At 44.6% G+C, this 11,394-nt stretch overlaps 1 long non-coding RNA gene across 1 annotated transcript in view; it reads left to right on the top strand.

Annotated features, from left to right (window-relative positions):
• The first annotated feature begins 497 nt into the window (after positions 1-497).
• The window catches only part of LOC311589217, a 28,468-nt gene continuing 17,571 nt past the window's right edge, over positions 498-11,394 (top strand). Inside the window, exon 1 of the long non-coding RNA XR_014776452.1 lies at positions 498-728. This is a non-coding gene — a long non-coding RNA (uncharacterized lncRNA). The remainder of the gene's footprint in view (positions 729-11,394) is intronic.

Here is an 11,394-nt window from a genome sequence, read left to right as displayed (position 1 = left end):
CTCTCCACATTCCCTCATCTCTCTACCTCCTTCCCTCCCCTGAACCCTCTCATTCTTGGCATTCCCTCTTTCCACGTGATCCTGTTGTCTTCCCCATCCACTTCCTCCTTTAAAGCCTCTTGGTTTCTAGTTTCATGGTCTTTGCCCATGTTTATTCCCACCTGGATAAACATACTTAATAGTTAGAAGCAAGGATCTGCATTTGAGGAGAAGTTAGAGTAACAAGTAATATTTCCAATATTTAAAAAAAAATCACAAAAACAGCAACTCATCAGGCAAGCAGTCAATAATGACGTCAGCACATTGTGGGCGTGTGGTTGTGTGGGAGGGGTTATAATATTCCAACATAAGAAGTTATCTTCTTGACCAAGGATTAGAAAATTGCAGCCATGGACCAAATCTGGCCCTGCTCATTCACTTGCCAATTACCTCTTTACCTGCTGGAACGGCAGAGGTAGTTACTATGGAGACCATGAGTCACACAGCCTAAACAAAGAGTGAGCTAACCTTCCCCAGGAAAAGCTGAGGAAGGTCTCATCTACCCCAGAGTTCCTTTGACACCCCTGCGGCTGATCTCTTCTGAGTCTAAGTGGCTCACCAGTGCTTTCACGGACCGGAAATAACTAGATCGTCAGTTTTCCCTGGCGATAAATTCGTCCCCAGCCTTTTCTTTAGACCAGGCACCGTTCTTGCAGCTATACTTTCCAGCACACCTTGGGTCAGGCCAGGTAGGTGTGCTAGCACAGAGCATAGAAGATGTTAGGGCTGCGGAATGTTCTGGCAGTCACAGCCCAGTATTCATTCTTCAGCTGGAGCAGAAGCTATAAGGATGGAAGGTTTCTCACTCCTGTACCCCAGCCATGGTGGTGGGGTCTTAAACTCTGCTGTTGTCGGGTGGACTTTCTGATCTCCTTCCTTGCTGGTGGGAGCTGAGATGATCGAAGTTGAGAAACATACTTGGGAGGGAGTCCCAGCCGGAGTCCCTGCCCTGAGCCCACTTCTTTACCCTGCTAGTGATTTGTGAGCACTTGTCTGAATTAATTTGTTTATTCAAATACCTCAAGTTGTTCTAATTTCTCTGCACACACACTGACTTGTCTCATGACTCTGAGATTATCTTTACTCTCCCTGCTTCCCTGTTTCCTTCAGCTCCCCGTTTATACCACTGGATCACTACCTTTAAAAGGAGCAGCCATCTGAGAACAGTCTTGCTCTATTTCTGAAGGGGAGGGCCATTATTGGTAAAGTCTTAAAAGTAAACCTTAGAATAAATTTTTCAAACCTCCCTGTATCTTCCAACACACACACACACACACACACACACACACACACACACACACATTTGAGATGTTTTAAGAAAGTAAACTCTATAGCTGGGTTGTAATTGTGCACTTAGGAGACAGAGGCAGGAAGTACAAGATCAGACAGAGCTGCACACAAAGAAACCCTGGCTTAAGAAAAACAAAGCAAAATGACAACAACAGAAAAGTAAATCTATAAATTATTTGTGGTATATAGGAATGTTTCATAATAGTGGGTTCTCTGTCTTTGCTTTTTTTTTTTTTAACTTTATTCCAGAACATATTTTTAACTTCTGGGATGAAAAGAAGAAAGAAAAAAGAAGCCACCCAGATTTCATGTGTTGTTACAATTGTGTGGACAGATATCAATATACTAACATATGTGTGGTAAATTCCGTGATCTGCATGTGCTTGGGAAACGGTGATGGGCATGTGAGAAAACACAGCCTTTATTGGGTCTAAATATTATATTTGGGGTTCTTAAAACCTGGAGGACCTCTTTGGATAATTCTGATTATTTCCTGATCAGATACTCAATCTACTGAGAAAACCATCGCCGCCTGTCAGGAACTTTTGAATTGTATTCCTACTTAATCATTGTACAAACCAAACTTACTAATTGGTGAGGTTTCTATTTCATTTATGGCGAAATCTAATGGGAAAACATTGCTTCTTGTTCAGCATCAAATTTACCTACAATCTTATCCTCTAGGGCAGTGGGTCTCAGTCTTCCCAATGCTGTGGCCCTTTAATACAGTTCCTCATGTTGTGGTGACCCCCCCCCACCATAAACTTACTTTCATTGGTACTTTATAATTGTAATTTTGCTATTGTTATGAATCGTATGTAACGTATGTATGTCATTGTATGTAATGTACATAATATAAAGATCTGGGGGTTTTGACAGTCTTAGGTGACCCCTGTGAAAGGACTGTTTGACCCACCCACCCCCAAAGGAGTCATGACCTACAGACTGAAAAGCGCCACTCTAGAGCTAACATGAATAAATGTTACTGTCTTCGTTTCTTTGGTAGTGCTGTGAGGAGACACCATGACTGAAGCAACTTATAAAAGTGTCTATTTGTGGGCTTGCTCAGTTTCTGAGGACTAGTCCATTGCTGTCATGTGGGAGCATGGCAGGCAAGCAGGCAGGCAGACGTGGTGCTGGAGCAGGGGCTGAGAGCTTCCATCTCATCAGCGTGTTGGAAGTTGAGAGAGAGATTAGACTTGGCATGGGGCTTTTGAAACTTTATCCCCGCCACCACCACCACACACACCCAAACCTCCTCCAACAAGACCACACCTCCTAATCCTTCCTACATAGTCTGACAACTTGCAGCCAAGCATTCAAATACATGAGCCTATGAGGATCATCCGCATTCAAACCACCACAGTTACCTTTGGAATATCCAGTCTTTCAAATACCTGACAGTCTGGCAGTGGTGGAGCACGCCTTTAATCCTAGCACTTGGGAAACAGGGGCGGGCAGATCTCTGTGAGTTCGAGGCCAGCCTGGCCTACAGAGTGAGTTCCAGGACAGCCAAGGCTACACAGAGAAACCTTGTTTCCAACTCCCTTCGCCCCCAAAAACAAACAAACACCTGACAGTAACGTTCATCTCCCCATGCACACCTCAGTGGGATCCTTTTAGATTCCTGAACATCCTTTTACAACGTGTGGTTAACCCTTTCTCTGCTCTGCCACCCTTCTGCAAATATAGCTCCGTGTCTCACAGCCCTATTAATGAGCAGCACTCAACAGGATGTTACACTCTCACTGTTCCTGATGTTCCATTTGAAGGGATGCTCCAGTGCGTGTTGAAGTGTTTGATCTGTGGTGTACATTTTACCCTCCAGGTGTCTTATTTTTCTCACCTGAACTTTAAGGCCAAGGAGCTCTGAAACTGTACATTATACATATGTGATCTCTGTCTCTCTCTCTCTCTCTCTCTCTCTCTCTCTCTCTCTCTCTCTCTCTCTCTCTCTCTCTCTCTCTCTCCCTCTCCCTCTCCCTCTCCCTCTCCCTCTCCCTCTCCCTCTCCCTCTCCCTCTCCCTCTCCCTCAGAATAATAACACAAAGAGCACCCACAGATAGTCACCACTGTTGCATCCTTCTCGGCTTGTTTTATCACTTGAGCTCTCCAACCCCTCTCTGCCAGACTGTCCCCTCTTTGGCCAGTGGCAGCACTTCAAGCTGGCTCCGGAACCTCTTCCTAGGCACACTGTGCTCTAAACACTCTTTCAGTTTGGGGGGTAGCGCTCGGCAGTCCATGCTTGCCTATATTACACTAGCCCTGGAAGCAGCAATGCTCCAATGATCCCCAGTTCCTTGTGATGGAGGATTACATCCACATTTATAATCAATGATATGTTAAAAGCCTTGGAGCATCTCAGATTATGAATTACTCAAACAGAGCCATGACAAAGCCATGTCCACCTTCCAAATATCTGTTCTTTCTATTTTCTAACTCTTTGTCCTTTGGGACTATGTGAGGTTTCATTGTATTGATTTTGGCCCACCATTCTATCTTTCCGATGTGTTCCTTTATGACCGATGCCATCCCTGGATATCCAACCCCCTCTGAGATACTTTAAATATAAGTTTCAAAGCTGAGATCAGATCTGTTTACAACTTCAGAAGAGATTTCTTGGGCTGAGTTATAGATCTTTGAATAATGAGGTTTTTAATGAAACCAGGCCCAGCACATCGTTAACTGTGGAGAGAAAATGGCATTCTTATAATCACTATTTTTTGGAGCTTAATGGAAAAATACAGAATATTGAAAATGTTTTCTTATTATTACTTAATTTGTCAAAACCACATCATTTATGCCACATTTTAAATGAGGTGGAATAGTTTTTAAAGATGCAGCAGAGATCATTATAAAAAGCCCTGGGAAGCCAAATGTGGGGAAGAATCATGGGAAGGAAAAAGCATTACTAAGCTCAATGTGCATCCAGGAGCCTGTAGCACACATCAGCTTAGTTCCTTGCCAACAGTCCACAGGGGGACATAATGTGCACGTTAAAACGGGCTGGAGATAGGTATGTTGACAGCTTTGCTTCTGTAACACCCATCCATCCTGAGGCACCATCTGCTACATTTTCCGTCTTTTTGTGAGTATCAGCAAAGGGGGGTAATTAAGCAAACGAGCGAGCAGCTAAAATCAAGGTTCTCAGAAAGGAGAAAGACTCTGCAAAGGCTTGACAGTAGGGTGTCATTGTAGGAGCCTGAACACCTGGAGGCTCTTACAGGGAAGGGCAAGAGTGTACAGTGACCAATGGGGGTGGAGTGTGGGTGGAACCAGTAAAGCCCATAGCATCATGGTAGTTGTAGTAGCAGGAGCTGCTGAGGACAAGAGGAAATGCTTCTGACTTCTTTATTAGAGAGAAACAAGGTTGCACTCTGGAAAGACAAAAGGTCAGCTTACTACTTTGGCAGCACACAGTCATGAATGTACAACTCACAAATCTAAGATTGGTGCTCCTTGTAGCACAGCTAGCTGAGCTGTCAATGGGAACCCCAGTCAGAGCCTTTGTGTCTGGAGTGACAGCAATAATTGAGTGTTGGCCTTGGGACATGGAGGAGCCTAGCACAATCTCCTTGAGTGGGAGGCCAAACTACCAGGTTGGCCTCAGTACCAAGTTAGCTGCAAAGGAATACCAGCCAGTATTCCTCTGTGTTCACATTAGCCTCCATGTTCCTTGTGCCGGAACCATCTGTAAATATGCTCAGCGGGCTGGGGGGCTGAAAGGAAGAAACCCCACCATCTGTAAATATGCTCAGAGGGCTGGGGGGCTGAAAGGAAGAAACCCCATACATATCCCTATTGACCATTTTTTGATGGTGAGATGTTGGGGGTCATAAAGGCATTGTGTTTCTTTACTGGGGGCATTTGATTGCTTTTTAGTGGCAATGCCAATGTTTTGCTTGCACCCCTTTCTCTTGAGTATTTTAAACTTCTTTCCCTAATCCCCTTCCTCTTTCTCTTCCTCCCCTACAGCCTCCCTCCTTGAGTACATGTCCTCCTACAGACCTTAGGAGTTTGTCACCCCATTAGCCCTCCATTGGACACTGATCTGCTCTCCCTTCTCAACAGGATGAGCTGGTTTTCTGTGAACACTGTCGTATCTCTGTCACAACCACTCAGGTTTCAGAATGCACTTCCACTTCTTGGCCTTCTGTCTTGCTTTTCAGCCAGTCTTCTGTTGATAGCTAGAGTCCTGGTCCTTCTGTCCCCACCGCTGTCTCTGCTGTGCTTCTCTGATCATGCCCTTCCTTCTGAGGGAGCGGCACTTGTATCAGTTGCATCTGCGTTGCTCTGGACAGACTTCTGAGAGAAACAACTGAAGGATGGAGGAGTCTGATCTGGCTCACAGCTTCGGAGATTCCATCTATGGTTGCTTGGTCCCCTGTGCTTGAACAGAGAGCATCATGGTGGTGGGACTGTACGACGGGGTAGGAGGGGGCATTTATGTCATATAACTAAGAAGCAGAGAATGAAAAAGAAAAGGTTAGGAATAATACATCACCAAGAATCCCCCCCAGTGATCTGCTCCATCCAGTAGGGTCCTACCCCTCACTGTTTCTACAATGTCCCAAAACAGCATCACCAATGGAGGACCAAGTATTTAAACTATGAGCCAGTAAGTGGGATGGACATTTCAGGTCAAACACTAATGAAAGCCACAACATTGGCCTTCATAAGTTTGGGTACCATTGTGCTTATGCTTTGCCCTTTCCAATCTACCAGGACCCTGTGCCTGCATGCTGAGCTACTGGCCCATTGTGTCTCTGTTGCCCATTGACTGCCTTGGGTTTTGTACAGTGTCCTTCAGGAGCTTACTCTGAGCCCTCCCCTCGCCTTTGGAGTTCCACTCCAGCTAAAAGCCTTCCTCACATGAACCATGGCCATGACCAAGGCTCTTATCTAGAAACCAGCAGAAGATGGCAGCTGAGTGTGAGGACATTGCAAGTAATGTTCAAGCACTACAGAGAGACTCAAAGGAGTGGGTGTCCTAGCTGAGGCTGGTGGCACAAAACTGTCCCAAATTCATGGGCTCTTAAAATGGTTTCAATTAGTTTCAGCTCCCTGAGCCGACTCGGAGGCACAATCATAAGCTCGACAATGTTTTCACACTGATTTAGCTAATAGATGTCGAGCTATTTGCTCTCGGCACCTTATTGATTAAGGCAGAAAAGGCGAACAGTGAAGAATCCGCGTTAAAATGCAATTCTGTCAAGGAGGAATGCTCCTCTGTGGGAGGTGCTTGGTTTAAAGAAAAGAAAGACTATAAACATTCATATCAAAACTTTAAAATATCTCAGGCCACCTCCTGAGCACCAGAAACATCCTTTGGGGTGTTTCTTTCTGCCTAGATTACCTCATGACCAACATAGAAGCTACAATACTTGGACCATCTCTTTTCTAGAACACAGCCAGGAACTCCAAGAAAGAATGAGGGGGGAGTGCCGAGCAACTACACACGTGGGCCATCGCAGAGCAAGTACTGTGAAGATGACAGTAGGTGAGGCTTGTTCTCCGAGATAGAAGTGTCAATCACTGCATGCTAGAGGAGCATCTGGGATGCAGATGCTGAGATGAGACTCGAAGCAAGAGAAACTCATCATAGAAAATATTTGTGAGAGAAAACGAGGAGGGAAGGCTCAGTGCTGTGCCAGGCCAAGGAGGAAACAAAGAATGGGAGGCTTGGTTAGAGGAAAGCTCTTCAGCCACAGTTTGGAGGAAAGAATGGGAAGGCTGTGAAGCCAAAACTATGTGTCAGATGGGTGCTGCTTCCCAGCATGGGCCGTCTAAGCACTCCTGGGGCACTTGTTAGGGAAGAGGACCACCTGCCACAAATACACCAAGGAACTTACAGCAACCGTGGCTACTTAGTCTCTTGTCCACTATAAAAAGTGGCTAGGCCAGACTCTCAGACGTTGTTGTATGCTTGTATTCTGCCATCTGTTGGTCACAATTTCAGGAGGGTTACTGATAACATCATAAAACCTCAGGCAAAAACAAAACTAAAACTAAAACTAAAGCCCAAAACACCAAACCAAACAAACAAAAACGGATAAGAAAGAAGGGCTGTCTCCCCAGCCTTGTGATCACTTGCTATATAACAAACCATACAGATACTTCTTCATAATCTACATCTGGGGAAATCCATCCTAAGACCCACATTATTTGTGAGTATAATAATTTCTACTTTATTGCATTATGTTAAAACATGTTATGATTGTGTAGTATTTTATTGAAGAAAATATCAAAATGTATTTTGCTCATGGTGAGATCATTATATTTTTTCAATTGTAATTTTAAAAATATTTTCAAAATATATGAAATGTCTGTGGTAAAACTCTGTAAAAAACTGATCATCATGTCTACAGTTCAATTATCAAATAAATAATTAGTGAATCAACAATAAATAAATAAATAAATAAATAAAACTGAAAAAAAAAAAGAAAGAAGAGCTGAGTTAGTGAGAAACTCAGAAGTCACCAAACACCAAGTTTGTTACATTATTGTCTCTAATTCCCACGACCTTGAGAAGTTGTTTTGCCAGCAAAGAGGTGTCCAAGGGCTTAAGTGATTTTTCTAAGGGTATCCAGCCTCGTGTTGCACATACAGGTTTTGAATATAACATACACCGAAAAATTTTAGTTGTACCTATTTGTAGGGTCCAAGTAGTTAGTGTAGTTTGGATAAAGGTCCCCTAAAAGCTCCCGTAGTAAAGGCTTGGTCACCTGGCTCTGGTCCTATTGGAAGCCGATGGGTTCTTTAGTGGGTGGGGCTTATTGAGATGAAGTTGATAAGCCATGGAAGAAGTGGGTTAGGCAGGTCCCTGTAACAACTGTGACAAAATACCTGAGAAAACAAGTAAAACCATGGAAGATTTATTTTGACTCACGGTTTCAGAGATGTCAGCTCATAGCTGACTGCCTCCTTTTCTTTAGGCCTATGGCAAGATAGAAACATAACCAAAAGGCACAAAAGAAGAAAGCTACACACATCTTAGAAATGAGAATGCAAAGCTAGGATGAGAACCAGAATCCTAGTATACCCTTTCAAGGCCGTCCAGTGACCTACTTCTTCCAACAAGGCTGTGTGTCCTACAGCCCTCACCATCTCTCAGTAATGCCACCAGCTATATGGATCAACCCTTCAAATCATATGCCTTTGGGAGACATTCCACATATGAACACTGGCACCCCACATTCTTCAGTTCTTCCTTCATCTCTTGTTTCCCAGCTGTTATGAGGTGAGCAGGCGTTCTCTGAAGTATATATGTCCCCATCGTGAAGTAGAGTGTAGCCACAGGCCCAAAACAACACAGCCAAAGAGCCGCAGACGGAAGGCACTGAAGCCGAAAGCTTTAGGTTGTTAATCTCAAGGTTTTTGTCATCGAGATAGAAAGCTAACGGTCGTGTTATAATTTTGAATACAATGTGAAATGCGAAGATCATACCTGCAGACTGCAGAACGAGGTTGCTTCTACTTTGTCACACTGAGACGAGGGCAAGAAGAAAGTAGTTGCGTCGGAAAACAGACCCATGTGATAAACTTAACTCTGGATGTCCTGGCAACCAAGGAGAAGAAGATTGTAAGTCCCAGTGGCTCTCACTGGCTTCGAAAAAAATCTCACAGAGGTTGGAGAGATGGTTCAGTCGGTAAAAGCACTTGAGGACCTAAGTTCAGACCTTGAGGATACAAATAAGAAGATGGAGCAATGGCTTGCAATGAAACACTTGTAATGAAGCATTGTTGAGGTAATCAAATGCCTAAGGTGGCACCACCCTGTTCTGATCCCATGATGTGTTTGCTTAGACAATGCCCAGCCCTTGACCCTCCTCTCCCAATAGTCATGTCTGCCTTGTCAACCCATTTGATATGTCTATGGCCTTAACTATGGTCCAGATGCATTAACCAAAATAAATGGCAAGTTAAGTTTAAAATAACTACCATACTCTTCTACAAGTGAACATTTCAAAGTTACTCTGACCCTCAGTTTCTGCCCTTACAAATGTGTTTTTGGAGGCCCAGGCCTGCTATTGGTCTGGATATTAGGGCAGAAAAAAAGGCTTAAAACTTTCAATTGATTTAACCAGCGTGGTTGCCAATCTCATATGGCTCATTACAGTGGTAGGCACAAACAGGCAGATCCCTGTAAGTGTAGTAGCCATCTCCTTAGTCTACTTGATCCAGGCCAGTGGAACTAGAGAAAGAACCAGTTATTTCATCCAACAATGTCCCTGGTAGTGAGTTGATGTTTTTGTGTGTGTGAGGTCATGGGCCTTGCTTTGTCAGCTTGACTTGTGCAGGGTTGCAGACAGAGTAGCTAAGACAAGCCAGATGGATGCTATGTGCCTATGTGACTGATTGGCCCTAAACAGGTGAGCTCAGCTGAGCTTCTCTGGTGTGAAATACTTCACGCACATAGCCACACACCATTGCCATGAGAGCTAAGTTGCTTGTTCAAGCCCACTGGAAGAGGATGCTGAGAGTACTGGCCACGCCCTCCCTGGACTCTGCCTGGGTTCTTTTCTCCTTTTATAAACTGTAACCAGGAGTCACATAGCTTTTGGGGGTGTTGGGAACTCACAAGTGAAGTATAAAGCCTGAGGGTGGGTCTTGTGGACTCTCAGAATGAAATGCTTAGATTTTTTCTTTCTTTCTTTCATCATCTCCAGTCAGCTGATGTCTTTTCCTTTACAATCCCCCCTCCCGAGTCCATTAATGAACTAAATAACAATATCTCAAAGTTGAGCGTGTCCCCCTCCCCCACCCCCAGCTCACCCACAGCTGTCACATGACTGAGGTTCCTCGGTGTTTATAACTCTTTCTATTCTTGGACCTCACATCACTTGACAGATAGAATCTAATCCTCTAAATGGTTCAAGGCTGTAGAGTGTGATTCTTCCCACTGCACAAATGAGAAAATTGAGCTCCAAGTGTGACAGATTGTCTGGGCCTCCCAGGCTTGCCCATGGGCTACACCTCAGAGTAAAAGAGCTGGCCTCGCTAGTTATTGCTTCAGGCCCCTTACTCCTCAACCCTTGTTAAGTCCTCCTGATTAAATCATGGCCGGATTGAGAAAAATGACTTTGGAAACAAGCTGACTTCAATGCTTTCTGCTTTTCCCTGCTCTCTGGAGAGCACACTTCCAGCAGGATGATATCTTCACTGATTACATTAGCCCTGAGCCATAAGGATAAAAATACCCCACCCCTGTCACTGATGAGTTACCCCCTACACGGAGTCCACAGTGTCATCTTTTCTTCAGTAATTTTGTCAGTGACATGTTTGTTGTAGGCAAAGCAAAGCCGGCGCAGCCGATTCAGGGTGACCTGGGCTCAGCTCCATTCCTAGAATCAATAAAATTCCCAGGTCTACTTTGATTTCGGAATTTAGATTGCAGGTAATGATGATATATGAGCTTACAGAACAGATTTGATTCTCGGTGATAAGACCAGTTCTGGCAGCCAAGGAAGGGAAACATCGTTTTGATTTACAGTTGACAGGCTTCTTCTGATCCGGATGCCGTGCGTGGACCACTCACATGAGCGCCAGGATGCCTATACTGCCCTGACAGCTGGCCTGCACTGCCCAAGGAGTGGCAGCTGTAACATAGCCAAAGGTGGGAGAAGGCATAGATGGGTGATAGGACAAGAAAAAAAAACGGGACCAGACTTCAAGTCATCTGAATTCTATTCACGCTTAATTCTGCCCAGGCATCAGTGGCATACAGAGGACACAATCAGGTTCAAGCAAATGACTACACATTTGCAACGAGGTAATCTGAAAAGACAACTACAGCCCAGGCCTGCAGCTTCTGCGGGCCAGTCGGGATCTGACGGGCTGACAGCCTCCGGTCGAGGTGGCGAGGAAGGCAAGCACTAATGGTAATTTAAAATGTCTGGCGGTGAGGAAGGCAGGATGGGCTGGGATTGTATGGTACCATCTTCCCCACCGTGGTCCAGTTGTACAGAGCAGATCCTCCTGCTGGTTGGGACTATCCTATAGAAGACTCTGTGTATATATGATAGAACATATATAACACAAAACCTACTGTTTTAACTGTATGAC

The sequence above is a fragment of the Acomys minous genome, assembly GCF_964271855.1.
Source record: "Acomys minous genome assembly, chromosome: 18".
Taxonomy (NCBI): Eukaryota; Metazoa; Chordata; class Mammalia; order Rodentia; family Muridae; genus Acomys; species Acomys minous.
Note: the sequence above shows the minus strand (reverse complement) of the source record. Positions and strands in the feature narration are given on the sequence as shown.